Genomic DNA, 26054 nt, shown 5'->3' with positions numbered 1-26054 from the left:
GTGGTTCTACACCGCTTGTAATAGACTGGGGAGCGGGATTGAGGGTTGTCACTCGCAATACTGTACCTCCAGAGAAGAAACGTCAGTTAACTACGTGGGCTAAGCATTGTATGGAGATCAAGCTAATGTTTTTGCCACACTTTCTAATATGGACAATTTTCCTGAAAAAAATGTTTTTATTGAGGGATTAGGGATTCATTTGTGTGTAATGTGGGAAGGTTAAACAATCCAGATCTCCCACAAGTTTTGAGGATCTGAACACTTTAGCGTTCTCTAGAGATACGGCGCAGAAAGTACAAGAGCATGTTGAGAGGGTATTTGAGTATAGAAAGGATTGGAAAGATTAAAGAATGAAGATGAAGATGGAGATGGAGATAGTTTGGACATTATGTGTGTGCAGAAACTGTTCCTTCCTTGTCAAAAATCGATATCTGAGGAAACGCGAATTTGTACGAAAGACACGATTAGATGGATTTCAGATATTGATAACTCCCGTTGAAGTATATGACACATATAGTCAGTATACACCAGAAATGCAAAGGAAAGTGATACAGGTAATGGTAGAATACCTACAGGATGAGTGTGTAAAAAGAAAGATTTGTTGTCCCGCAGAGGTATTGAGTATTTACAAGAGAGCTTTTTCGTTTGACACTTCTTCGGCTGCTTTAGCGCTCGATTTGGCTCTGTTGCTTAGTAAGTTTTCGGAGTTGCCTACTTCTCAGTTGCCTATGAGAGAGGTTCCTCCGACATTTGTCCCAAAAGTAGAGATTCCTGCTAATGCTGTAGCAAGTACGCCAGCTCAGGATATTCCTGCGCACTATGTGTCACAATTCGTTCACGTTCTGTTCTCGAGACAGGAAGTGAACACCATTAGACAATCTATTCCCGACATTAGGAAGAATCTGACAGGGTTCTACAAAGAAGTAGAGTCTGTTTTGCAATCCTCAGTATTCACTTTAAGTGATATTGATCTGTTATTTCCTGTACTCCTGCCTGTAGATTTGTGGAAACAGATTAGGACTATAGACGATGTAGCAGGGCTCGGAGACACATGGACTAACATAATTAGACTCAATGGAGAAAGGCCAGCTGGCGAAAGGCCACCTCAGGTGATACTAACTTCACCTGATAGAATAGTTGCAAAACTGAAAACTATAATTCCCGAAAAGAGAATTATTTGGGACAAGCTTACTGCCCATGTTCAAGGGAAGTCTGAGGGTGCTACCGAGTTCTTTAATCGGTTCGAACAGGTATTCTCAGATTTCAGTGGACAAGATCTTAGGCACAGAGTCTGGGAAAAGATTATTTGCAGACAAATTTGTGAGTGGATTGCTTCCTGACATCCAGTCAGGATGTCAGTCAGCTTCTGAGAGCGCTTGGCAAGCGAAGTCTCAATCAGAAGTACTGCACATGGCTCAGTACTACGAGAATCGTGTCAATCATGAAAAGGAAAGAGTCAAAAAGAGGAAAGGTGATTTGAAGACAAAAGTATTATTGCAGAAAATTGTTAAAGGCCCTAGAGGGGTAATTCACAATTTAGAGGTCAGTATGTTCCACAGGGAAATGTGCCCTTGGGTCCTGTAAACATTAACCAGTGTGTCTATTGTAGGCAAGAGGGTCATTGGCGTGAAACATGGAGTAAAGTTGCCACGTATTCCACAGTATAAGATCTCGGTTGACGGTGAGCAAGCTTTGAAATGCATTGTCTCCGATTTTGTGCATCGAGGGGTGATTGAGGAAATTGCAGGTAGTCTGTGCAATAGTCCGATTTTGCCCGTGTACAAAAAAGGCGATAATGCAATTCCTTTTAGTTTCCTAATTGATCTGCGTGCCATCAATAAGATCGTTGCTCCACAATTCCCAATTGTGCCTGATGTGACGACGATATTGACTATGATTCCGGCTTCAGCTACTTACTTTAGTGTTGTGGATCTAAAGAATGCTTTATTTGGTATTCCTATACATAAGGACAGTAGATACCTGTTCGCGTTCACCTTAGGGGGACGGTCGTTTACCTTCATCCGTGCACCGCAAGGTTACACAGAAAGTACTAGCATCTATAGTAGGGCTTTGAAAGAGCAGCTCGACACCCTTGAGTTCCCCTCTACTTGTACACTGCTTCAATATGTTGATGACTTGCTTTTAGCTGCTGACTCAGAGAGCGCTTGTAAGGAGGGCACTGTGTTGTTGCTTATTCACCTGGCTAAACATGGACATAAAGCTTTGTTTAAAAAATTTCAATATTGTTGTCAGGAGGTCGCCTATTTAGGGTATCTCCTGTCAAAGGAGGGAAGAAGGTTGATGCCTGAATGGATAAAACTCTTTTCTGGCATGTCTGTCCCAAATATGCAGAAAGAAGTTAGAGCCTTGATAGGAATGGCTTCTTACTGTAGGCAGTGGATCCCCAACTTTTCACTAGTGATTAAGCCGAAGTTGGCTCCGACGAAGAAGGGCATTTCTTCGCCATTGCCATGGAACATGGAGCACCAGCGTGTATTTGATTTGCTCAAGACTGCATTGTGCTCGGCACCGGTTTTGGGCACACCAAATTATGAAAAGGCCTTTGTGTTGTTTGTGCATGAATGTGATGGATGTGTTTCGGCTGTATTAACGCAGGAACATGGAGGGAAGAATAGGCCGTGCAGCTATGTTTCTTCTGCCCTTGATCCTGTAGCATGCACTTTGCCAAGATGTTTGCGAGCTGTCGCTGCTGCTGCTGTGTCTGTAAAACAGAGTGAGGGAATGGTCCTAGGCCATGCTTTAACCCTGATGGTACCTCACTCTGTGGATGTTCTACTGAACAGAACTCAAACGCAACACCTCACTTCTGCACGGTTGACGAGATATGAATTGATCTTGTTTGCACCACACATACAAATTAAGAGGTGTTGTGTTCTTAATCCGGCTGAACTCTTACCTTTCCCGCAAGGTACTGCTTGCAGTGATGAAGAGTCACATGACTGCCTTTACACTACCGAACAAGAGACAAAGGGTAGAATTTATCTGAAAGATACTCCTTTGAACAAACCACAAGGGGAGCTGTTTTGCAATGGCTCCTGTCTCAAACTTCCGGATGGTACATCCACAGCTGCTTATGCAATCACTACATTGAGCACGGTCGTGGAAACCAAATGAATCACGCATAACTCTAAGCAGGCCGCAGAGATTATAGCATTGACCCGAGCTTGTGAACTTTCCGAAGGGCTCACTGTGAATATATACACTGACAGCCAGTATGCTTTTGGGGCGGTTCACAACTTTAGGAGACTTTGGTCAGAAAGAGGGTTCTTGACTTCACATGGTACAAAAATCCAGCATGGCTCCTTGATAGTACGGCTACTCTCAGCGCTTGCACTCCCTACTCAGCTAGCTATCATAAAATGCGCAGCGCATCAGAAGATTGTAGATGATGTAGGAAAAGGGAACGCTTTTGCTGATCAGATAGCCAAACAGACTGCCACTGATCTCTCTTCAGACATGTATACTTCAAGAGACACCACAAATGCCTGTACTATGGATGAGGGTATTGATTCCGTAAGGGATATCCAAGCCGATGCCATGTTAGAAGAGTCTAAGAAATGGGCAGAGGGCTTGGGGAAACTTGATGATGATGGTTGTTGGGTGGACAGAGTTGAAGGGAAGTGGTTACTTCCCGACGCGTACATTATGATGATGGTTGTTATGGCTCATGGTCCCACACACATATGTGCTCGTAAAATCACAAAAATGTTGGGAAAAGTATGGGTAAATGATAAAATCTCTAAAGTAGCTGAACGCTTTGTTCAGGAATGTATGATTTGTTTGCAGCACAATGTGGGAAAGGACACAACAACTCCTAGGGGTAGTTTTGGTCCACCTTCTGACACCTTTGAGGTCATCCACTTGATTTTATTGAGATGGAACGGTGTAATAATCTAAAGTATGTGTTAGTCGTCATCTGTGCTTTTAGCAAATGGGTTGAGGCTTTTCCTGTTAAAGGTGCTACAGCCATGACCACTGCAAAGACTATGTTAAAAGAGTACTTCCCAAGATTCGGGCTACTAAGAGTCATCTGGTCGGACAATGGTCCACATTTTATCGCTGCTGTAATTCTGCAGATATGTGCGGGATTGCAGATCGAAAACGGTTCCATTCGGCCAGGCACGCTCAGAGCACTAGTGGAAAGACACAATGGCATCATCAAAAACAAGCTCGCTAAAACATGTGCCGGTACCAAACTAAAATGGCCGGACGCCTTACCGATCGTGTTATTATCAATGCGGACAACCACCCAAACTAAGACTGGGCTCTCTCCGTTTGAGGTAGTTATGGGGAGGCCTGCTAATATCTGGAACATTCCAAAATGTCATTTTTTGCGAGATATTGAAAATGTACTTCTTTCAGATTACTGTAGCCAGTTGACTAAAAACTTGTATTTGATTTATCACCAGGTGTGAGAGGCTTTACCTGTACGATATGAGGGTCCCGGTCACAGCATACGACCTGGGGATTGGATCCTCGTAAAAGCCTTCGAGCGATCTTCTTGCAGTAAACGGCATCGAAAGTGTGTCGGGGATCCTCCCTGATCCTGTGCGGTCTGGGGAAACAGCCATTCCATCCCCACACTATCCAACCATTTTGTTTTCGGAGGCAATCCCCAATTGTGCCTCTGACTTTGCTTCCGCTCATTCGCCTCTTCCAGTGGGAAGTGACGACACGTTGTTCACGGATCAATCAGTACCAGGGATCACAAGGTACGATCTGCATTCAAGGAAATAGACTTACGGCATGGTTCAGCTGTGCGCTCAGAGAAGAAAAAAGTCATCAAGGGCTTGCATTTTTTGGCCCGATTAATTGTTTGTAAGGGGATTCTGTTGGATAGGGTTTGTGGAAGGACTAAGAAGACGCTCGGCCTGGAAGTCGCCAGCTAAGAACACTGGTGTTTTCATTTAAAGATTACAATGCCTGCTACCGCTACCGCTCGTACAACTGATAAGTGAACATGTGACCAGCTGTGAAAATGGACAAACTGTTACGTGGGCCCCGAAAACGACTGCTGCCTTGTGATGATGTTAATTGGTTTTATGATAGTTATTGTTTTAGGCTTCTGGTATCTAGAAGAAGTACATCCGCTTGAGAATTTGTTGCCAACTGAAAATGTACCTACTGTTTCTACTCCTTTCGTGCATCTGCACACTATCTCCTAGAGACTCTCAGCGCAGACAGAGATATCATAATAATACACTATTACTCATCATGAATGCTACACGTGCCATCTTTAACAAATCTAATTGTTGGGTCTGCTCGCATTTACCGCAACACGGGGATAAGGGGGTAGGTTGGTATATTCATCCTCTACCTTTGACAACTGCATGGTATGCTTCTCTTAGAGCACTATTCTTTGGTCGCTGGAACGATAGCATCTCAGGGAACTTTGATGGGAATCATTTGAATCAGTTTGAAAAACGTGTTTTGACTCCCTTGCGATGCTCGCTCTTTGCAAATAGGAGTAAGCTCAATGTTGCTTCTATTAGGCCTTCTGATAGAATGTCCCGTCCTTTTCAATCTTTGATTTCTTTCAAGATGGCTCCTATAGGCAATAAGGATGCCACGCCTCCTTCCTATACTGTCAACCATAGCCCCGATTCAGTTTTTTTCTGCATACAGAGGAATGGTACTCAGTCAATGGGTGATTTTAAAGGTTGCGCCAACGTTGCGAATTTGACTGGTGAGGACAGACATTTTTATGTAGGCGAACCTGTCTACTTTGTTTGTGGTAATGTAGCATTCCCATGGTTACCCAGGGATTGGCAGGGAACTTGCTATTTAGGGATCCTGTTAACCGGGGTATTCATAGCCAGTACTGTAGAGATTTCAAAGGCTCGTCCACGGCGGGACGAGAATGGTGACGCTTCAGCACAGATTCTGGGTGATGTAGCTAAGTCCTTTGTGCCATTTTGGGGACAACTAATGAACTCTGAGGACATCAGGAGGCTAGCAAGAATACTGGAGAGAACCATCAACCGGACCTCTGACATACTCTATAATATGACTCTAGAACAGAAAGCAATAAGGTTAGTAGCACTTCAGAACCGATTGGCATTAGATGTCATCCTGGCTGAACGTGGAGGGGTATGTAAATTGGTGGGGTCCGCTTGCTGTGTTTTCACGACAGATTCCTCCCCAACTATCTTCAAGGCAATACAGAATCTGCATGTCCTAAGTTCAGAAGTGCATGTTCCTGAGGGAAACTGGGATTTTAGTGCTTGGTTCTGGGACTTCTTGCGATCTTGGGGTTGGAAGCTACTTTCGGTCTTGCTGATTATTTTAGGAGTTGTGTTGTTTCTTTGTTGTTGTATACAATGTCTTCCTGGTATATGTTCGATGCTAGGGGGATGTTGCGCACAGGCGATGGGTACATTAGGACGTAAAGTATATGCCTCAGACAAGAACTCCAACGAATATGTGCTGAAAGAAATTCTAGTAACTGATTTAATGGTAATTGATATCTCCGATAGTGATTCAGGGTGTATGGACGTTGAGACGTGGAATTATTCGTAAAGGGATTATAAGTAGTTTAGCTCTTGGCTTAGGCCAAAAGGAGGTTTTGTCAAATGGGAAATCATATCATGCCTCCTTATTGTATATATTGGCCTAAGCCCAGTCGCCCTGCGAAGAAATCGGCGTTGCAAGGTTCTGACCTTAGATCAATTTAGCCGAATTTTAGGTTCATCCGCCATTTTGATTCTCGCTCCAAAGTCACCCTGTGTTCTAAAATGGTGGACAGTGTTCCTCTGTTAGTAACATGGCTGTCTTGACCGCTGTATGCATGTTAATGCTTAAACTGCCCGTAGGCCAAATGTTAGGGTCATGTACTGAGACCTTGTCCTTCGTTGACCTAGAGGTCGAGGATTACCTGTGCCAACGATACTAATCCGTGAGCATATATTAAGCACAATGTTGTGTAAATACTAAACGTGAACACTTGTTGAACTACATTGTATTAAAATATGTACTAAGGCTTATATTAGATCCAAGAATATACTGTTGCTATTGTGACTTGTTGAACATTTAAACTGAAGGTGATCCATATGCATATAGCTGGGCGAGTCAGAAGTGAACTCGGCACGAACCCTAGATTGGGAATTATTAACGTACAGAGGGGCTGAGCATCATGTTACAAAACTGTATAAAAGGTATGAATTTCTGCTATACAGTCCCACTCACTTCACACACCGAACAGAGCTGGTATTCGCTGTGTTGTACTGAGGGCCTGATAGCTATCTGTTGCTTTGTCCTTTGAAACTGTTCAGTTGTAGAATAAAGATATCTGTATCTTTGTAAACCCGTGTTGGTGTCTTTCCTTTTGGGGTACTCAGCCTCGATATTCTCTTTTTGCTTTTACATGCTGGGGGCAAAAGAGGCTATATCAGAGTTGGTGCTCGAAGAAGGAGCTGAAAAAGAGGCACTTATTTAGATCGGACTGCATGGATGGGGAAGATTGTGGCTCCTGGTGCAGTGGGGGGGGAGAGATGAGATGTGACTGCATGGACGGGGGGCACGAGGGCCCCTGGTGCAGTGTGGGGAATGATGACAGTGGTTGTAAGGTGCTGGAAGGGCAGGGTAGGTGGATTGGACTGCATGGACAGGGGTGCTTGTGGCCCCTGGTGTAGTGGGAGGTGAAAGAGATGAGATGTGACTGCATGGAAGGGGTGCACAAGGGCCCCCGGTGCAGTGTGGGAAACAGAGTGAAATTGGTGTAAAGTGATGGAAGGCTAGGGGATGTGGATTGGACTGCATGGACGGGGGCGCAGCTTGGCCCCTGGTGCAGTGGGGGGCAGTGTGGAGAGGGGTCTGCATGGACGGGGGTGCACGAGGGCCCCTGGTGCAGTATGGGGAACATGGTGAAATGGGCATAAGATGGGGGGATTGGTCAAGGAAGATCAGAAGGGGGAATAGGGTGGTAGAGGAAGGAGGTCGAAGATGGGTAAGGTGCATTATTTAATTAGGGGTTAAGATGCTGAATGTAAGGCGGACCAGGAGGGATAGGGCTGTTGGTGCTTCTCCAGGGGGAGTAAGGAGTTGTGCACGGTGAGGGTGGGTTGGCGTGGGGGGGATAAATGAGTGGGGCAGCTCAAGTGTTGGGGGTTAGAAGGAGGGCTTATGCTGCGGGGGAAAGTAGAGGTTTTGGAAATAATGCTTGCAGGAGGTGGGGGGCGGCATCGAGAGGTAGCAGGTTGGGGCTAGCAGAGAGGGAGGAAAAGGGGGGAGGAGCGGGTTTTAGAAAGTACATGGGTAATAGCAGAGAGTTCTGGGAGGGGTGGCCGATGAGGAACGAGGTGGAAGGCGGGGGGCGGGAGGAGGGGGGGTTGTGGCAGTGGCAAATAGAATCTCATATCAATTTTCTTTTTCAGATGAGGGCTTAGAGGAGTGGTGAGTTACAGCGGACATCGGATGGGGGCCATCAAATTGTTAATGTGGTGGGGAATGATGGGAGATTAGCGGATTGTTGGGGCTCAAACGGAATGCCGTTCTAACAGTGCTCTAGGAAGATAAGCGGATTAGGTGGGACTATTGCTGCCCATGTCAGTGGGTTGAAGGGAGTGCCATGGTTTTCCAGTGGGATTATAGTGCACGTGGGGGAATTGCCTAGTACATGAATAGGGAGTAGCATTGTGCAAGGTAAGTAGGGGTCCTAGATGGGACATAGAGGTGAGTTTAGGTTAGGTGGGGCAGAAAGAACAACTCAGGGGAGGTTTTTTCTGGTGCCGGAGATATGGCCCTTTGGAGGAAGCACAATGGGGTACTAGCGCTGTAAAGGAAGGGGGTGGTGTTGTTTGCACGAACGGTCTACTCTGGGGGGTACAAAGAGGGGGAACAGGTATTGAATTACGAGGGCATGGCCTCAGGGAGAAAGCGTGAATGAGGGTTGAGAGGATTTTAAGGAGACGGAAGGGAGCAAGAGATAGGGAGGGAGGAATTTGAAATGCTTTAATTATTTATTGTGGGGGAATGATATGATATGATATGATTGTTTATTTATATAGCGCCTACACACAAGGTGGAAATTGGTTATTTATTTAATTATTTGGCAATTGTTAAAAGTTATTTAGTCTGCAAGGCTAGGGAGCCAAGTTAGCGTTTTTTTTGTGAGCTGTGGCCTGTCACATTAAAGCGACCTTTTCCACTTTAAAACGAGTCTGGGTTTTTTGTGCAGTAACCCCAAACATGCTACCTTATCAATTATTTTTAAAACAAAAGGAATTTTCGTAATGGGCCGATAATTTCCACAAACCAAAGGGTCAAGATTTCCCTTCTTCAATAGAGGAGTAATACATGCCTGCTCTCAAGGACATGAGCCTCTAGGAAGGAACAATTAATACACCTTGTAACCCAAAGGATCAATATGGGGGCAAAATCTTTAAATAGTGTGGCCGGGAAGATATTGCCTTTGCAAGAGGTAGGTTTCATTTTTTGGATGATTTCTAAAGCCTCCCTTTCTGAGACTTCATGGAAAGAAAAGCCACTAGTGCCCTGAGTAGGTTCTTTAAGGAACGGTGTAGTGATATCATTCACCTACTGAGATTTCTCAACTTGGTTCTGGATACATATCTGATGTAGGGTCTTCTGAGAAAAACTGTCAAGAATACGCTGACACCAGTCATCATCTATAGCAAGAGGGGGCTCAATGGCAATCCCTTTAATTCCCGAAGAACTGAAAAGAGTTCTTTTGCCTTTGACGAGGCCCCTTCTATCGTGGCATTAGAATGATATCTTTCAGCTTCAAATACTGTGGCTTTATAAAAGTGTAGCTGCCTGTTTATACTCTGAAGCTGAAGCATCTGATGGATGACTTCTCCAATATCGTTCTGCTTTCTTTTTTTTTTTTTTTATTTGTATTTAACCAAATTGTTTTTTACAAAAGAAGAAATTGTAGGTCCACACTTCGTAAAAAAAAAAAAGATTTTCGCAATTTTTCCGTTTGGTACTTTAGGACACCCCTATTGTTCAAGGTAGAGTCATTGGGCTAGAACCTAAAGGCTGGAGACTTACTCCCCAGAGTTCAGAGTTAGGTGAAGTGCTACGAATTAGCTCTTTTTAAAGCCACAGTTAAAAATGTAGCTGCCGTCCGGGACCATTTTGGGAATCGACTGCCATCAGGCGGGACCAAACAGTCTTTTCTTCTAAAACAGAAAAGTCTGAAGTTAGTGGTGCTAAGTACGAGTGTCTTTCGGCTGGTAGAGCTGGGCAGGATAAAAGGAGATGGCGAATAGTTTCGACCTGATCTGTGACTCCACACAGTCGGCAATTTGAACCCGTTGATTGTATGAAGGATGTTCAGTCGTGCGCGCATAAAAGTTTTCCTGAGTTCTTTCTCTGGAAATTTTTCAACGTACTTCAATGGGACCTTTAACTGATTGAGAGCCGGAGGTAGATGATGTAGAGACTTATTAAGTAATGTTTTTTCATTTGTATTTTTCCAATCCTGGAGCTCTAGCTTCTTTTTAACCCGTCCAGGATTCGTGAGTAAAGTTTCTTCTGAGCAGGCGATATCTTCTAGTGTTTTCTGCACTTTTCCCACCCATGCAGCTAATGGTTTGCAAGAGCCTTTCTTGATTTCAAGTGCCACAACCTGAAAAATTGGTAGCGAGCTTGGGTCCAAAATTTTTCTGTATAATTGGACTGCGCTTCAAGCCACCACCGAGGCTAAGGACGGAAGACCCGAGTCCCGCCGAATAGCCGGCATGGGGGCAGATTTTGGCAAGCCCAGTACCGATTTCCAAAAGAAACCCCTAACTTGACCCAAATCTCTGGGGGCAAGTTTAAGTTCTCTGCCATAACATAAGTCATTGCTGGAATAACTTTCGCTTTGTAAAATTGGAGCGCCGGTGTCCAAGAAAACTTTCCAAATTTAAGATCCAAAGCACGGGTTTGGGCTGTCTGATTTCTTATTTTCTCCCATAGTGAGTCCTGAAGGGATTTGTCATTTGGAGAATTGTCAAGTTGAATACCCAAGTATTTAAAGCCTTTTACGACTTCGATTTTAGTCTTTTCCAAAAACCAAGATGGCTTGCTTTGGGTTTCTTTGATTGATTTCGAGAATATCAGAATTTTTGTTTTCTTTTTATTGATTTGCAAGTTGTTTTGTTCCATATATGTGGTTAGGTTGGTCAATTGTCTCTGCAGTCCTACGGCTGTCTGATCGATAAGAACTAGATCGTCAGCGTACCATAGTTTGGACACTTTGCAATTTCCCAATTTTGATGCGAATGAACGGACACTTTTCTCTGACTCTTGGAAGTCACCAATAAAAGCTATGAAAGTGCTGGGGCTAAGGGACAGCCCTGTTTCACACCGCGATCCGTATAGATTTGATCAGAAAGAATTCCTTGACGATTTAAACGGACACGGAGGGATGTTGCTGTGTGAAGAGCTTTTATTGGTTCTAGCACCTGGCCAGGGCACTTCCAAGTTGATAACTTTGACCATAGTTTCAGATGATCCACTGTGTCAAAGGCCTGAGACAAGTCAACCATGGCCATATAAACTTTGGGCTCCCCTCCCTTCACTTTTGCTTTAAGAATGTTTAAAAATAGGAGATTTATAGATGTTCCGGCCCCTTTTTGAAAACCAGTTTGGAACCTATCCATGGCTGGGGATTTTTGGGCCCACTCTTTAAAGTGCTGTAGCAAAAGAGACGCAAACATTTTCCCTATGGTGCCAAGTAGAACGATGGGCCTATAGTTTGCTGGGTTGTTTCTTAGCCCCTTTTTGAAAATTGGGACTAAGACTGCTTCCGTCCAAGTAGTGGGGATTTGCTTCTGATTTACACAAAAGTTGAATAGCTCACCAATGGCTTCAGCCCAAACATTTGGATGTTTCTTTAGGTCTAGATTTGTTAGACCATCGGGCCCTGGGGCTCTTGAAAAGTTTAAGTTCGTGATTACTTTAAGGATGTCAGTCACGTTTGATAAATCAAGCCAGGGTTCCTTGATCTTTGGCGAATGATGGAATTATGCCATAGGAGGTTGGCGATAAAGTTCAGTGAAATGCGACAGCCAGACTTTTTCAGGGACTGAATTAGAGAGCGATTGCACATTTCGATCGTTTGTACTCTTCAAAAGTGACCAGAAATCTCTTGTGTTCCTAGTCATCAAGGTGTTTTGCATTGCTTCCGCGTCTTTCTGGTATAGAATCATGCGCTGCTGCTTTATCCAGGATCTGTAGGCCATGTTGGCAACATAATGGGCTTTCCACGACTCTTCGGTGTTGGTTTTTACTGCCAATCTTTTTTAATTTCTTAGCTCTTTCCTCTTTGCTACCACCTTAGCGTTATACGTGTGGGTGGTTTTGGGCTGGTTCAAATTTTTTCCTGAGAAGCTCACTCTATGGGTTACCAAAAGAGAGACATATTCAGGTCTTGTCTCTGCCAAGTCTCTATGTACTGATCCATGCTTCCTGCGTAGTCTGTTTTTAAAAGTTCTTATATTTTCGGACGTTAACCGTAGTCGATTTTCTTGGCTGTTAGATTCTAAGTCAGGGGAGTAATGGAGCTGTTCTTGGAGTGCTCCCCCCATGACATCTGCAGTAAATTATGGTCACTTTTGTTGGTTTTGTGGACTTTGTAATTATTAAGAAACGGGATCAGACCTTCAGTGACAAAGATGTAATCCAAATTGGCAGATGACTTTGACCTTTTCCAAGTTGGAGTTTGGGTGCCCCAGTCCTGGAGTGTTGCCACGTTATGTAGCTTTCTTGAGTTCATTAGATTAAGCAAAGCCCGGCCTCTATCGTCAATGATTGCCAAGTTTGCGGGTGAACTGTCTTTGAAGGAAGAACACCCGCATTTTGCATTTAAATCACCACATACAATAATGTTCGGCACGTTGTGGTCCACTCTGATTTCGTCGATTTCATTTGCTACTAAGTTGCAGAATTGTTTGATTGTGGTTCTGTCGGATTCCAATATAGGTTGATAATTGCGAGATCAGCACTAATCCAGGACCCTTGGACCTGGTCTTGATAATGCCATGTCGCTAAGGTGGTCAGCATGCCGTACTCTTCTTTAATTTTATCCTTCATGGAAATCCCTGACCCTACTCGTGTGGCAATCAAGAGACCTGCCGATGGTCTGCCCAGCGAGGACGTCGAGGCAGATGAAACTTCGACAGTAAAATCATCCAACACCGGTTTTTCCAATAGCCATGTCCCTTGTAAGCACAGCAGGTAAAATGAGCCTAAGTTAACGTCGCTCTGTTTAGTGAGATGGTGATGTCCCCTGGTATTCCATGAAGCCATCAACAAGATGATCTTAGCAGGATGGGTCAACTGCTTATTCGTCTGCTTGCTCACAATGGCAACGCCATGGGTTCGTTGCTAGTTCTTCTGTTTTCGGCCAAATGTGTCGGCAATCCACTTCCATGGTTTAGTGCCACCTGCTTCATTAGTATCGGTCTTGGAAGGTGGTGCCTCTATCCTACCTCGAAGACCATCCGGATGTCGTTCGGCCAGTCTTTTTCCCGAGGTGGCCGTGGTGGTATGATTTCTATCAGACCAGATCAAAGGATGATCGTTTGATTGATCGGTCCGGTTTCTGCTACTCCTTCTCCTATGGTCATCGATTTTGCGATCTCGGTCGAAGATCTTCGGTCTTAAATATTCCTTTCTGGATATTGATACACCCCTCTTTTCCCTTGCGGATTCTTCTGTGGTAGAGACGGTGGTCCGCAATTGTTGTATTTTGAATCCTAGGCGTTGGAAATCTCTAGTCACTTCTTTCGAGACGTTGCTTATCACCTTTGATCTTATATGCAGGTAAGACTTAGCTCTGTGTTCCCTATGGTATGGTTCTTACAAAGCAAGGTCGTCTGTTGTTAGGCGATGGAACTTATCGACTTTCCCCAAGATCTTTAACACTGCCCTTCTGTTCAGGACTATATAACTGTCTTTTCCTGATATTTGTTCTAATTTCAAGAGTGTCGTTCCTACAAGCTTTGGCTCCCTTTTGTGGGCTCTCTTTTTAGATCTTAAGGCCTCCCTATATGATAGAACTCGGGGTCTGCCCAACTTTTCTTTCCGTTGTTGTCTAGGGACACTGTCCCGGTCCACTCTGCTATGTGAACGGTGGTGTATATTCGTTAACGTCTTTAGATCATCCATGAGAGCACTTGGTGAATCTAAGCCCAGCCTTAGTTCACAGCCGGGAGGAGCTTCCTCCTTTTATTTTCTTTCTATCTGTGATGGAGCCACCGTTTGATCTAATGCGGCGTTTGGTGTTTTTGAGAGATCGACTACTGATCTTATATCAGATAGCGAGGATTCTTCAGCCTGGTCCGAATGTAATGACAAGTTCATTAGGTCCGGGATTTCAGTTTGGATGTCGCTGCCCTTTTCAACAAGTAGCGGACCGTACTGAACTTGTGTAATTACTGGAGGGTCCCTGCTCTTTGTTTTTTCTTTTTTTTCTTCATCTTTTCCCTTTCCTTTCGGCGGTAAGCTGTCCCAGGGGCCCAAAAGCGCCAGCTGTTTGTCTCTAGACATCTCTTCAGATGGATGAGTTTGGGTAGGGCAGATGGTGCTGCAAGCGGGAGGCTTCTTCTTCTGCTTTGAGTTATCTGTAGGCACAAGGGATTGGTTTAAAGGTGCAGGAGAAGCTGAGGGCTTTGATTAATTTTGTAAGAAAATTGGGGCTAGGATGCTCTTTTTATCCACATCTGTCGTCTGTGTGCCCTCGGAGTGCACAGTTTTAGTGGTTAGGAGCAGCCTGCCACCAGTCATCAAATTCTCTTCCAGTTTTGTGATTTTTTCTTCCAGATTCACTTGAATATTGTTTGAATTCCTTTCGACAGCCGTTAAGTAACTTTCAAGGAAGGTTACTTTGTCTCTCATTGATGATATCATGGCAGTATTATCAACTAGTGCCTCGTGAATGGATTCGTAGAGTTTCCCAAAAGGGTTTAGTGCTATTGTAAGTGTGGACATAACTGATAGCAAATCGACCTTTTTTGGAAGGGGTGTCTTTTGCTGAGAGACCTGAGATGTCACTCTGCCGTCTATTTCTGTACACATCGTTTGGGACTTTTTCCGTTTGTTGGTAAGATTGCCTGTCCGATGATCTTTTTGCCACTGGTGTCCCTAGGTCTAATGATTTTTCAACGACTTCCTCCCACATTCTATCATTGTTACTTTGAATGTGCGCTCGAGTCCAAGCAATAGGGTCTTCCGTTTGGGTTTGGATGGTGGCTTTAAACTGTTCTCGTCCTGTTACAGCCAAATTTATGGCACTTACTGGGTCAACGATGAAGTTAACTGAGGGATTTTCAGTGACTACGTCACTTGTACATAAAGGCACCTGATAATTTGCTGCTTCTGTAGGCGTACTTGCACATAATGTTGTTAGTATTTCTGGCCCTGTACTTATATTAGTATTTTGGCCGGTGTGGCCGTGCCATTTGAGTCTCAGAGAGAACTTTTGGGAGGTGGAGTCCATTTTTCGTGCTTTGTTCGACGGTGGAGAGTCTTGAATGGCGTCCAAAATTTCTGCATCTGACAATTCGGAATCTTCTCCCAGTTTTCTTTTATGTTGTTTAATAAAATATTCTTTTAGTGAAGATGAAATCAGCGGCGCTGGTAGGCATGTGGAGGCTCCCTGGTTATTATAACTAGTCTTCCACAATTTGTTGGTGTTAGTCTTGCCACTCACAATTTTTGCGTTGCCATTTACTTTGATGTTCAGAGATTTGGTTGCCTTGACATGACATGTAGACACTGCTGCAGCAGCCCCCTTTGTTAACGGCTGACTTTCTGCAGAGGATACGGGCTGTTTGTTTTTTTGATAAGACATGGAGGTAGCCTCTGAAGGGGCAGTGACCAGATCCTTATCTGTCGCCTCGGCCCTGATTTGTACGTTTTCTTCTTGGAGACCACTTGATGCTAGGGCGAGAGTTGAAATTGCTGAGGCCCCCTCCACAAATACCTCGGAAATCGAGCCATCTTCTGGTCTCCAGTTCGAGGAGCCTACCAAGTCTTCGTTATCTGTGACCCAAGAGTCGTTTGTGTTGGGCGTAGCACCTGTAGTTAATACTTCCTGGAAATTAGAGCATTTCTGACTTTCTAGTAATGAAGTTGAACTATGGTGGATTTCAGCTGAGATCGTGTGGTCTTTCTTGTTTAGGGCTATTGGCTGATCGCTTGTCTCAGAAACTCCCACCTTCCCAGCACCTGGGTCGCTGCCAACTGTCTGATCAAGTGCCCCTGTTACAGAGGGCGTAGAGTATGTGGTAGATCGATCGGGCGCAAGCACAACCGACCGCGTAGACTCACGCTGCGGCCATCCTCCGACAGTCTCAGACAGAGAGTTCCTCGTCATAACGGAAGGGCGGTCGGGTATGTGCACCATGGATGTTCGATGGGGAGTAGAGCAAACTGCATTTTCTTTGGTTCTTGATTTTGGTGGTGGCTGAGCCTTTGGATCCGAAGCTGAAAATAAAGTAGTGCAGGAGTCACTTTGCAATATTTTAGGCGGAGTCATCTCTGCCACCTGTTCTGCTATGCAGTTTGAGGAAATTTTCCGTCGTCCAACCCGCGGTGCTGATTTAGAGGTTGCGGCATCGTGAGAGAAGGAGGAGGCCGTCAGCTCTTCCTGCTGATTAGTTGATAGGATATTACTTTCCCTTATAATGGGCTCAGGTGTGAATTTGAACTTCTCATCCAGCGACCCGAGTTTGAGTCAGGAGTGGGAGTCGACACCATTTCCGGGACACCTAAGCAGTGGTGCAATATGAGGTGCTTTACGTCCTGTATTAGTGATCCACGCTTCTAGTCGCCAAACAGACGCACAACAGACCCTAGACTTCACCCCTGCCGGGCTTAACGCCGTGAGGGTGGGTGGGTCCTCGCTATGAGGAGGTGGCGTGTCACGTGATAGATCACGTGTGCTGGTCTGGGCACGCCTCCTCCAGGAAGCGCCCGGCAACTGTAGAGCCCCTTCACGGCTCAGGAGAGTGAAGAGTAGGTAAAGTTGAGCAGCGTCCGTTGTGTTAGCTGTCAAGCAGCGAAATGCTTTCCTTTTCACCCATCTAGCTAATAAAACCTCTGGGGTTAACTGGTTCTATCCGGCCAGTTTATTATGTTTAACTGGTCGAGGGGCAAAGAGGTCAACAGCTTGATTTGTGGCTGACCTGAAGGAATACGCAAGCTCATCTACAGATCGGTTCTTTGCCAGGGGTGGCAATAATGGCACCACTACTGATTCAAAAGCTTCAAAAGTAACTTTCTTACGATTACGGGGAACCTCAAAGTGAAGTAGAAAAGTAGAAGTAGAAAATGATCTGACCAGATACATCTCTCAGCCAAGTTTAATGTTAATGACTGGCTCTTTGATAGTTTCCAGTCTAGAGTTTTACGTCCGCTATGTGTTGAGGTATTGACGAGCTGATCAAAGCCCATGGACTTAATAGTTCGTAGGCGGAACGTGTCTACAGAGTCGCTCTACACACCTTACCCATGTGCCCTCAACACAATCTTTTCACCGCATGAAAAACCAAAACAGTTGCCTTTGTCCCAGTTAGTTTTTTTATTTTAAGGCTGGGTTCCCGCCGCAGCTGGACCATCAGAGCTGCCTCTCTTAATGAGACAGTTGCACTTATTGACGTGTGGACGTTTTTTCTGACAGTTCCGCCAGGCAGTTGTGGAAACAGGTGTTGTGATGTCAGGAATGAGGCACAGGGCTTGTGCTTAATCACATGTTCAGGGTCCGCCATGATAAAGGAGCTGACAGGGCTTCTGCTCGGCAGTTGGAGCAGAGACTTGTGTCTGCGTGGTCATTGCTGCGGCTGCCACGCGCTGCACTTTAACAAAGGGGCTACGGGCCCGCCCTGCCCAAAGGCCATCCCGACTTCCCAAAAACATACAATGATTCCGATGTCTACAGCAGAGGACAATCAGAATTCACTCTTGGGTCTGGTGGCCGTCAGCAGTGGACTGGGTCTTTATTTCCAAATGTCCTTATGGAAAAGTGCTTGGACTTGCTCAAAACGTGTACTATGAGGCCACTTTGAAAATGATTTCCAGGGCCTCTTTTGGTTCCCAGCCCACCCCTGCTGGCCATCAGCAAATGCTGGATTGCATGGGGTACATAGAAAATACTCAAATAAACACCCGTATTCACCACATGCAGTCGTTTCTTGGTACCTCATGTGGTATTTCAAAAATAGGACGCATTCAAAATACCTCACGTTTTTAACGTTCTCAGCATACACCTAATGGTCTTTGCAGCAGCTGCCTTCACCCACAGAACTATCCTATCATATAAAAGTGCCAAAGGGACAAGCACCAAGACAGCTATTAACATCGAAGAACCATGCAGCTATTTGGAATTAATGTACAGCCAAACCAAGGGGCTGTTGTGCAAAAAGGCAAAGTTGCAACGCCCATGGTAGAATAAACACAACCTTTACCACACTACGGAAGGCGTCGAAGAAAAGAGAAAACAGAGGGGGTAAAAAACTGGAAAATACTTTGGGCAGACAGGCATCTAATTGTGTTTTATGTATAAAAAGGTACATTTCTTGTTTTTAATTGCCCGATCAAAAAAAATGTAACTTTTAAATTGCATAATTCTTTATCCTACCCCAATAGCCCACACTTAAATTAATACTAGCACCCTGGATGTGCGTCTCAGCGAATCAGGTTGCTCGGAACGCGAGATGAACCTCGCGGTATAAATGCGGGTTCCGAGCAACCTCGTATATGGCGCCGCCCGCCCTACTTTTTCTCTTCTTCCCCCTGACTTTCTCACCTCTCCTCTCCTGCCTACTACCCCACTTACCTGAAGAGCCCGCGGCACCTGCATCACTGTGGAGTCACTCCTCTCAATTCTGACCGCCGCCATAGAAATGGAGGAGGGGCTGTGATTGGACGATTGAGCCTCGTTTCTATTTCCATGGTGGCCATATAAGATTAGTGTTTCTTTAAAAGACAAGACGCGCGCGCATCTCGACACATTTTTACCCAAAAAAGAAATGGCTATTAGCACCCCAGGATTTAAACCCGGTGCGCTAATAGCTGTAATGATGAGTTACCTGGCTGCACCAGGTGGTAATGTCCCGGGGCCCTCATTAAAGGCCCGAGCGAAGCCGCCGTTACCGGGTATGGGCTGGGTAACACATCATTATAGCCCTATGAAGGCTAGAAAAAAAGACAACAGGCCTCATTACAAGTTTGGCACTGTGTAGATATGGGGGTAAACTTCTAATGCAGCCCTATGGACTCTGAAAATGGGGATTAACACTGCTCTGAAGCCACTATATGCCCAACCTCCAGTGCACCCCTATGGACTCTGACAATGGGGATTAACACTGCTCTGCAGCCACTATCTACCCAGCCTCCAATGCAGCCCCGTGGACTCTGAAAATGGGGATTAACACTGCTCTTCAGCCACTATCTACCCAGCCTCCAATGCAGCCCTGTGGACTCTGAAAATGGGATTAACACTGCACTTCAGCCACTATCTGCCCAACCTCCAGTGCAGCCCCGTGGACTCTGAAAATGGGGATTAACACTGCTCTATCTGCCCAACCTCCAATGCAGCCCTGTGGACTCTGACAATGGGGATTAACACTGCTCCGTAGACACTATATCCCCAGCCTCCAATGCAGCCCTATGGACTCTGACAATGGAGATTAACAATGCTCTGCAGCCAGTATCTGCTTAACCTCCAATGCAGCCCTATGGACTCTGAAAGTGGGGATTAACCCTGCTCTGCAGTCACTCGCAATCCAGCAGTAATTCCTCTCGACCACACAGCTGCATTGGTAACAGAGTTTGATGGTATTTTCACTGAATTAGTGCATGCAAACTGCCAAACACAGAATGCGGCCCAATGCTTTGTATCTGTCCCCAAAGCACTTCAGTTGCTGTCAATCACTTGTCTGTCAATGCTGACATGCATTTTGGTAACTTGAACTGTCATGTTTTTAATGGTTACTTTATCAGTGTTTGCAAAGTCTTTGGGCCTGATTCTGGGGATGGCAGTCGTGTTAACAAACAGCAATAACGCGAGGAACGCCCTTGTAATTGCACTGTCATATTCAAGGTTTGGTGGAAACCCATAGGAAATACCTTTAACATTTGGTTGGGGGCATTTCCATCCAGAAACATTGGGGGTTTCTCTTGGAGGAAATGCCACCCGCAGCCATTTTTCCAATGCCCAGTGGAATCCATAATGGGGACTAAAAGAAGTTCAGAATACTGAGGAATGGGTTCTTTTGTAACTCTATAAAAACCCATCTTTTCTCCCTCTGAGGCCCTCATTTGATTAAGTTCTGTGGATCCTTTGCTGCCATTATAGCACACAGGACACATCACAAGTCTATGCATGTTTATGCTCTGCTGCTCTAAAGTAGGTAACATATGCAGATTTGTGATCATTTAAAAAAAAAAAAATTCTATGATGATCCATCTTTATGTGTAGAGATGGGTCCTGCACCATAGCAGGGGTTGGAGATGACGATCCAGCGGTTTTAGTACATATGTGTAGAGATGGGTCCTGCACCATTGCAGGGGTTGGAGATGACGATCCAGCGGTTTTAGTACATATGTGTAGCGATGAGTCCATCACCTTCCCAGGGATTGAAGCGGTTTTAGTACACATGTGTAGAGATGGGTCCTGCACCATAGCAGGGGTTGGAGATGACGATCCAGCAGTTATAGTACATATGTGTAGCGATGGGTCCTGCACCTTCCCAGGAGTTGGAGATGACGATCCAGCGGTTTTAGTACATATGTGTAAAGATGGATTCTGCACCTTCTCAGGGGTTGGAGATGACGATCCAGTGGTTATGGTACATATGTGTAGAGATGGCTCCTGAAACTTCCAAGGGGTTGGAGAGGATGATCCAGCGGTTTTAGTACATATGTGTAGAGATGGGTCCTGCTCCATAGCAGGTGTTGGAGATGATGATCCAGCGGTTTACGTACATATGTGTAGAGATGGGTCCTGCACCACAGCAGGGGTTGGAGATGACGATGCAGCGGTTTTAGTACATATGTGTAGAGATGGGTCCTGCACCATTGCAGGGTTTGGAGATGATAAACCAGCGGTTTTAGTACATATGTGTAGAGATGGGCCCTGCACCATAGCAGCGGTTGGAGATGACGATCCAGCGGTTTTAATACATATGTGTAGAGATGGGTCCTGCACCATAGCAGGAGTTGGAGATGACGATCCAGCGGGTTTAGTACATATGTGTAGCGATGAGTCCTGCATGTTCCCAGGGATTGAAGCAGTTTTGGAACACATGTGTAGAGATGGGTCCTGCACCATAGCAGGGGTTGGAGATGACGATCCGGCGGTTATAGTACATATGTGTAGCGATGGGTCCTGAATCTTCCAAGGGGTTGGAGATGACGATCCAGCGGTTTTAGTACATATGTGTAGAGATGGGTCCTGCACCATTGCAGGGGTTGGAGATGACGATCCAGCGGTTTTAGTACATATGTGTAGCGATGAGTCCATCACCTTCCCAGGGATTGAAGCGGTTTTAGTACACATGTGTAGAGATGGGTCCTGCACCATAGCAGGGGTTGGAGATGACGATCCAGCAGTTATAGTACATATGTGTAGCGATGGGTCCTGCACCTTTCCAGGGGTTGGAGATGACAATCCAGCGGTTTTAGTACATATGTGTAAAGATGGATTCTGCACCTTCTCAGGGGTTGGAGATGACGATTCAGTGGTTATGGTACATATGTGTAGAGATGGGTCCTGAACCTTCCAAGGGGTTGGAGAGGATGATCCAGCGGTTTTAGTACATATATGTAGAGATGGGTCCTGCTCCATAGCAGGTGTTGGAGATGATGATCCAGCGGTTTACGTACATATGTGTAGAGATGGGTCCTGCACCACAGCAGGGGTTGGAGATGACGATGCAGCGGTTTGAGTACATATGTGTAGAGATGGGTCCTGCACCATTGCAGGGTTTGGAGATGATAATCCAGCGGTTTTAGTACATATGTGTAGAGATGGGCCCTGCACCATAGCAGCGGTTGGAGATGACGATCCAGCGGTTTTAATACATATGTGTAGAGATGGGTCCTGCACCATAGCAGGAGTTGGAGATGACGATCCAGCGGGTTTAGTACATATGTGTAGCGATGAGTCCTGCATGTTCCCAGGGATTGAAGCAGTTTTGGTACACATGTGTAGAGATGGGTCCTGCACCATAGCAGGGGTTGGAGATGACGATCCAGCGGTTATAGTACATATGTGTAGCGATGGGTCCTGCACCTTCCCAGGGGTTGGAGATGACGATCCAGCGGTTTTAGTACATATGTGTAAAGATGGATCCTGCACCTTCTCAGGGGTTGGAGATGACCATCCAGTGGTTATAGTACATATGTGTAGAGATGGGTCCTGAACCTTCCAAGGGGTTGGAGATGACGATCCAGCGGTTTTAGTACATATGTGTAGAGATGGGTCCTGCACCATTGCAGGGGTTGGAGATGACGATCCAGCGCTTTTAGTACATATGTGTAGCGATGAGTCCATCACCTTCCCAGGGATTGAAGCGGTTTTAGTACACATGTGTAGAGATGGGTCCTGCACCATAGCAGGGGTTGGAGATGACGATCCAGCAGTTATAGTACATATGTGTAGCGATGGGTCCTGCACCTTCCCAGGGGTTGAAGATGACAATCCAGCGGTTTTAGTACATATGTGTAAAGATGGATTCTGCACCTTCTCAGGGGTTGGAGATGACGATCCAGTGGTTATGGTACATATGTGTAGAGATGGGTCCTGAACCTTCCAAGGGGTTGGAGAGGATGATCCAGCGGTTTTAGTACATATATGTAGAGATGGGTCCTGCTCCATAGCAGGTGTTGGAGATGATGATCCAGCGGTTTACGTACATATGTGTAGAGATGGGTCCTGCACCACAGCAGGGGTTGGAGATGACGATGCAGCGGTTTGAGTACATATGTGTAGAGATGGGTCCTGCACCATTGCAGGGTTTGGAGATGATAATCCAGCGGTTTTAGTACATATGTGTAGAGATGGGCCCTGCACCATAGCAGCGGTTGGAGATGACGATCCATCGGTTTTAATACATATGTGTAGAGATGGGTCCTGCACCATAGCAGGATTTGGAGATGACGATCCAGCGGGTTTAGTACATATGTGTAGCGATGAGTCCTGCATGTTCCCAGGGATTGAAGCAGTTTTGGTACACATGTGTAGAGTTGGGTCCTGCACCATAGCAGGGGTTGGAGATGACGATCCAGCGGTTATAGTACATATGTGTAGCGATGGGTCCTGCACCTTCCCAGGGGTTGGAGATGACGATCCAGCGGTTTTAGTACATATGTGTAAAGATGGATTCTGCACCTTCTCAGGGGTTGGAGATGACCATCCAGTGGTTATAGTACATATGTGTAGAGATGGGTCCTGAACCTTCCAAGGGGTTGGAGATGACGATCCAGCGGTTTTAGTACATATGTGTAGAGATGGGTGCTGCACCATAGCAGCGGTTGCAGATGACGATCCAGCGGTTTTAGTACATATGTATAGAGATGGGTCGTGCACCATAGCAGGGGTTGGAGATGACGATCCAACGGTTTAGTACATATTTGTAGAGATGGGTCCTGCACCATAGCAGGAGTTGGAGATGACGATCCAGTGGTTTTGGGACATATGTGTAGAGATGGATCCTGCACCTTCGCAGGGGTTGAAGATGACGATTCAGTAGTTTGAGTACATACGTGTAGAGATGGGTGCTGCACCATAGCAGCGGTTGCAAATGACAATCCAGTGGTTTTAGTACATATGTGTAGAGATGGGTCCTGCACCATTGCAGCGGTTGCAGATGACGATTCAGCGGTTTTAGTACATATGTATAGAGATGGGTCCTGCACCATAGCAGGGGTTGGAGATGACGATCCAACGGTTTTAGTACATATTTGTAGAGATGGGTCCTGCACCATAGCAGGAGTTGGAGATGACGATCCAGTGGTTTTGGTACATATGTGTAGAGATGGACCCTGCACCTTTGCAGGGGTTGAAGATGACGATTCAGTAGTTTGAGTACATACGTGTAGAGATGGGTGCTGCACCATAGCAGCGGTTGCAAATGACAATCCAGTGGTTTTAGTACATATGTGTAGAGATGGGTCCTGCACCATTGCAGGGGATGGAGATGACTATCCAGCGGTTTTAGTACATATGTGTAGAGATGGGTCCTGCACCATAGCAGGGGTTGGGGATGACAATCCAACGGTTTTAGTACATATGTGTAGAGATGGGTCCTGCACCATATCAGGAGTTGGAGATGACGATCCAGCGGTTTTAGTACATATGTGTAGAGATGGGTGCTGCACCATAGCAGGGGTTGGAGATGACGATCCAGCAGTTTTAGTACATATGTTTAGAGATGGGTCCTGTACCATAGCAGGGGTTGGAGATGACGATCCAGTGGTTTTAGTGCTTATGTGTAGAGATGGGTCCTGCACCATAACAGGGGTTGGAGATGACAATCCAATGGTTTTAGTACATATGTGTAGAGATGGGTCCTGCACCATAGCAGGAGTTGGAGATGACGATCCATCGGTTTTAGTACATATGTGTAGAGATGGCTCCTGCGCCATTGCAGGGGTTGGAGATGATGATCCAGCGTTTATAGTACATATGTGTAGCGATGGGTCCTGCACCTTCCCAGGGGTTGGAGATGATGATTGTTAGGATACTCACCTCGGGTAAATACTTCCGATCCTGGCGGTTTTACCCCAGATTCCGGCTGGTGGGTGGATTGGTTCCCCGACGCCCATCCGTGCTCGTTCCTAAGAGACGCGGATGCACTCCTGGGAACCCAGAACCTGGCAGCTTGGGCTTGCATTTCAAGCCTCGTTCTGCTGTCAGGGGACGTCAGCGCATGCGCGGTGTGGCATGCGCTTCAAGCCTCGGTTCCATGCTGAGGGCTTTTTATTGCGCTTGAGTACGGGAACGAATCGCATCTTAACGCGGTTTGTTCCTGACTCGCCGCTGCGCTTTCCACCCTGATTGTCCCTGTTAAAGTTTGTAGGCTTTGTCTGGGTTCCCTGTTTTTGGTGTCCTGCCTGATCTCCAGTCCTGAGCCCCTGTGGAGTCCCGTTTTTCCCTCCTTGGATTCCCTGACCTCAGGTCTTTCTCCCAGACCCCTGAGTTCCTTTGGGGCTCCTATTTCCCTAGGCTCCAGTCTCTCCCTTGTAGCCATCTCCCTTGGGTTCCCTTTCCTTGTCTCCTGGCCATCCCCTTCTGGCATCAGTTTCCCTTCTGTACCAGTTCACCTGAGGGTCCTGCCTTCATTGTACTTACTGTTCCCTGTTCCTCCTGTTTTGGTTCCCCCCACCATTCTCTGCCTGTGTCTTCCCGCCGGGGTACCAACTCCTGTCTTCAGCTGTTTATCATCTGAGCTCCAGGATACTTCTGCAACTTCTTCTGGACAGTGTTCACTGGCTAGTTTCATCGTACCTTGGAGTATCATCTTCAGTCTTCAGATCTGGACATTCCTGAATCATCTACCTTCCCTGTCAGTGCTTGCACTGTCCTGGTGTCACGATAATCCGCAGGGAAGTGTCTCCGTGGCGTCAGGAGCGGATCCCCATCCATACCTGTTCTATCAGGGCTGGGTGGAGGTTGCTTCCTTACGTCATCTTTTCTTCATTTGACTTCCTGCAGCTACAGTCTGGCTTTTCCAGTTCGGCCGTCTTCAGGAAATACAGGTACGCAACGTCCACGTGACGTCCACCTTAACAGATTAAGACGCCTACCAACCAGTTCAGATACTGAGATGGAGGATGTGCAAGAATTAAAGGATGAGATCAGGGTGTTGCGCACTGAGATGACGGCTTTACATCAAGAAAATCTCACTCTACGTCAGATGGTAGCACAAGGAGCCGGTTCAAGTAGTGCTGTGGAAACTGCGATGGCTCAGACCAGCCCAGTGAAATTCGATGGTGATCCTCGAAGGGTAGCTGAGTTTTGTAATCACTGCAGGATCCATTTCTTGTGCCGCCCTCTGTACTTTAACCAGGACAAGGCC

The sequence above is a fragment of the Ambystoma mexicanum genome, chromosome 2q (assembly GCF_040938575.1).
Source record: "Ambystoma mexicanum isolate Mex_15411 chromosome 2q, UKY_AmexF1_1, whole genome shotgun sequence".
In the NCBI taxonomy this organism is placed as follows: domain Eukaryota; kingdom Metazoa; phylum Chordata; class Amphibia; order Caudata; family Ambystomatidae; genus Ambystoma; species Ambystoma mexicanum.
The sequence above is the reverse complement of the archived record's forward strand: the minus strand, read 5'-3'. Positions refer to the sequence as shown.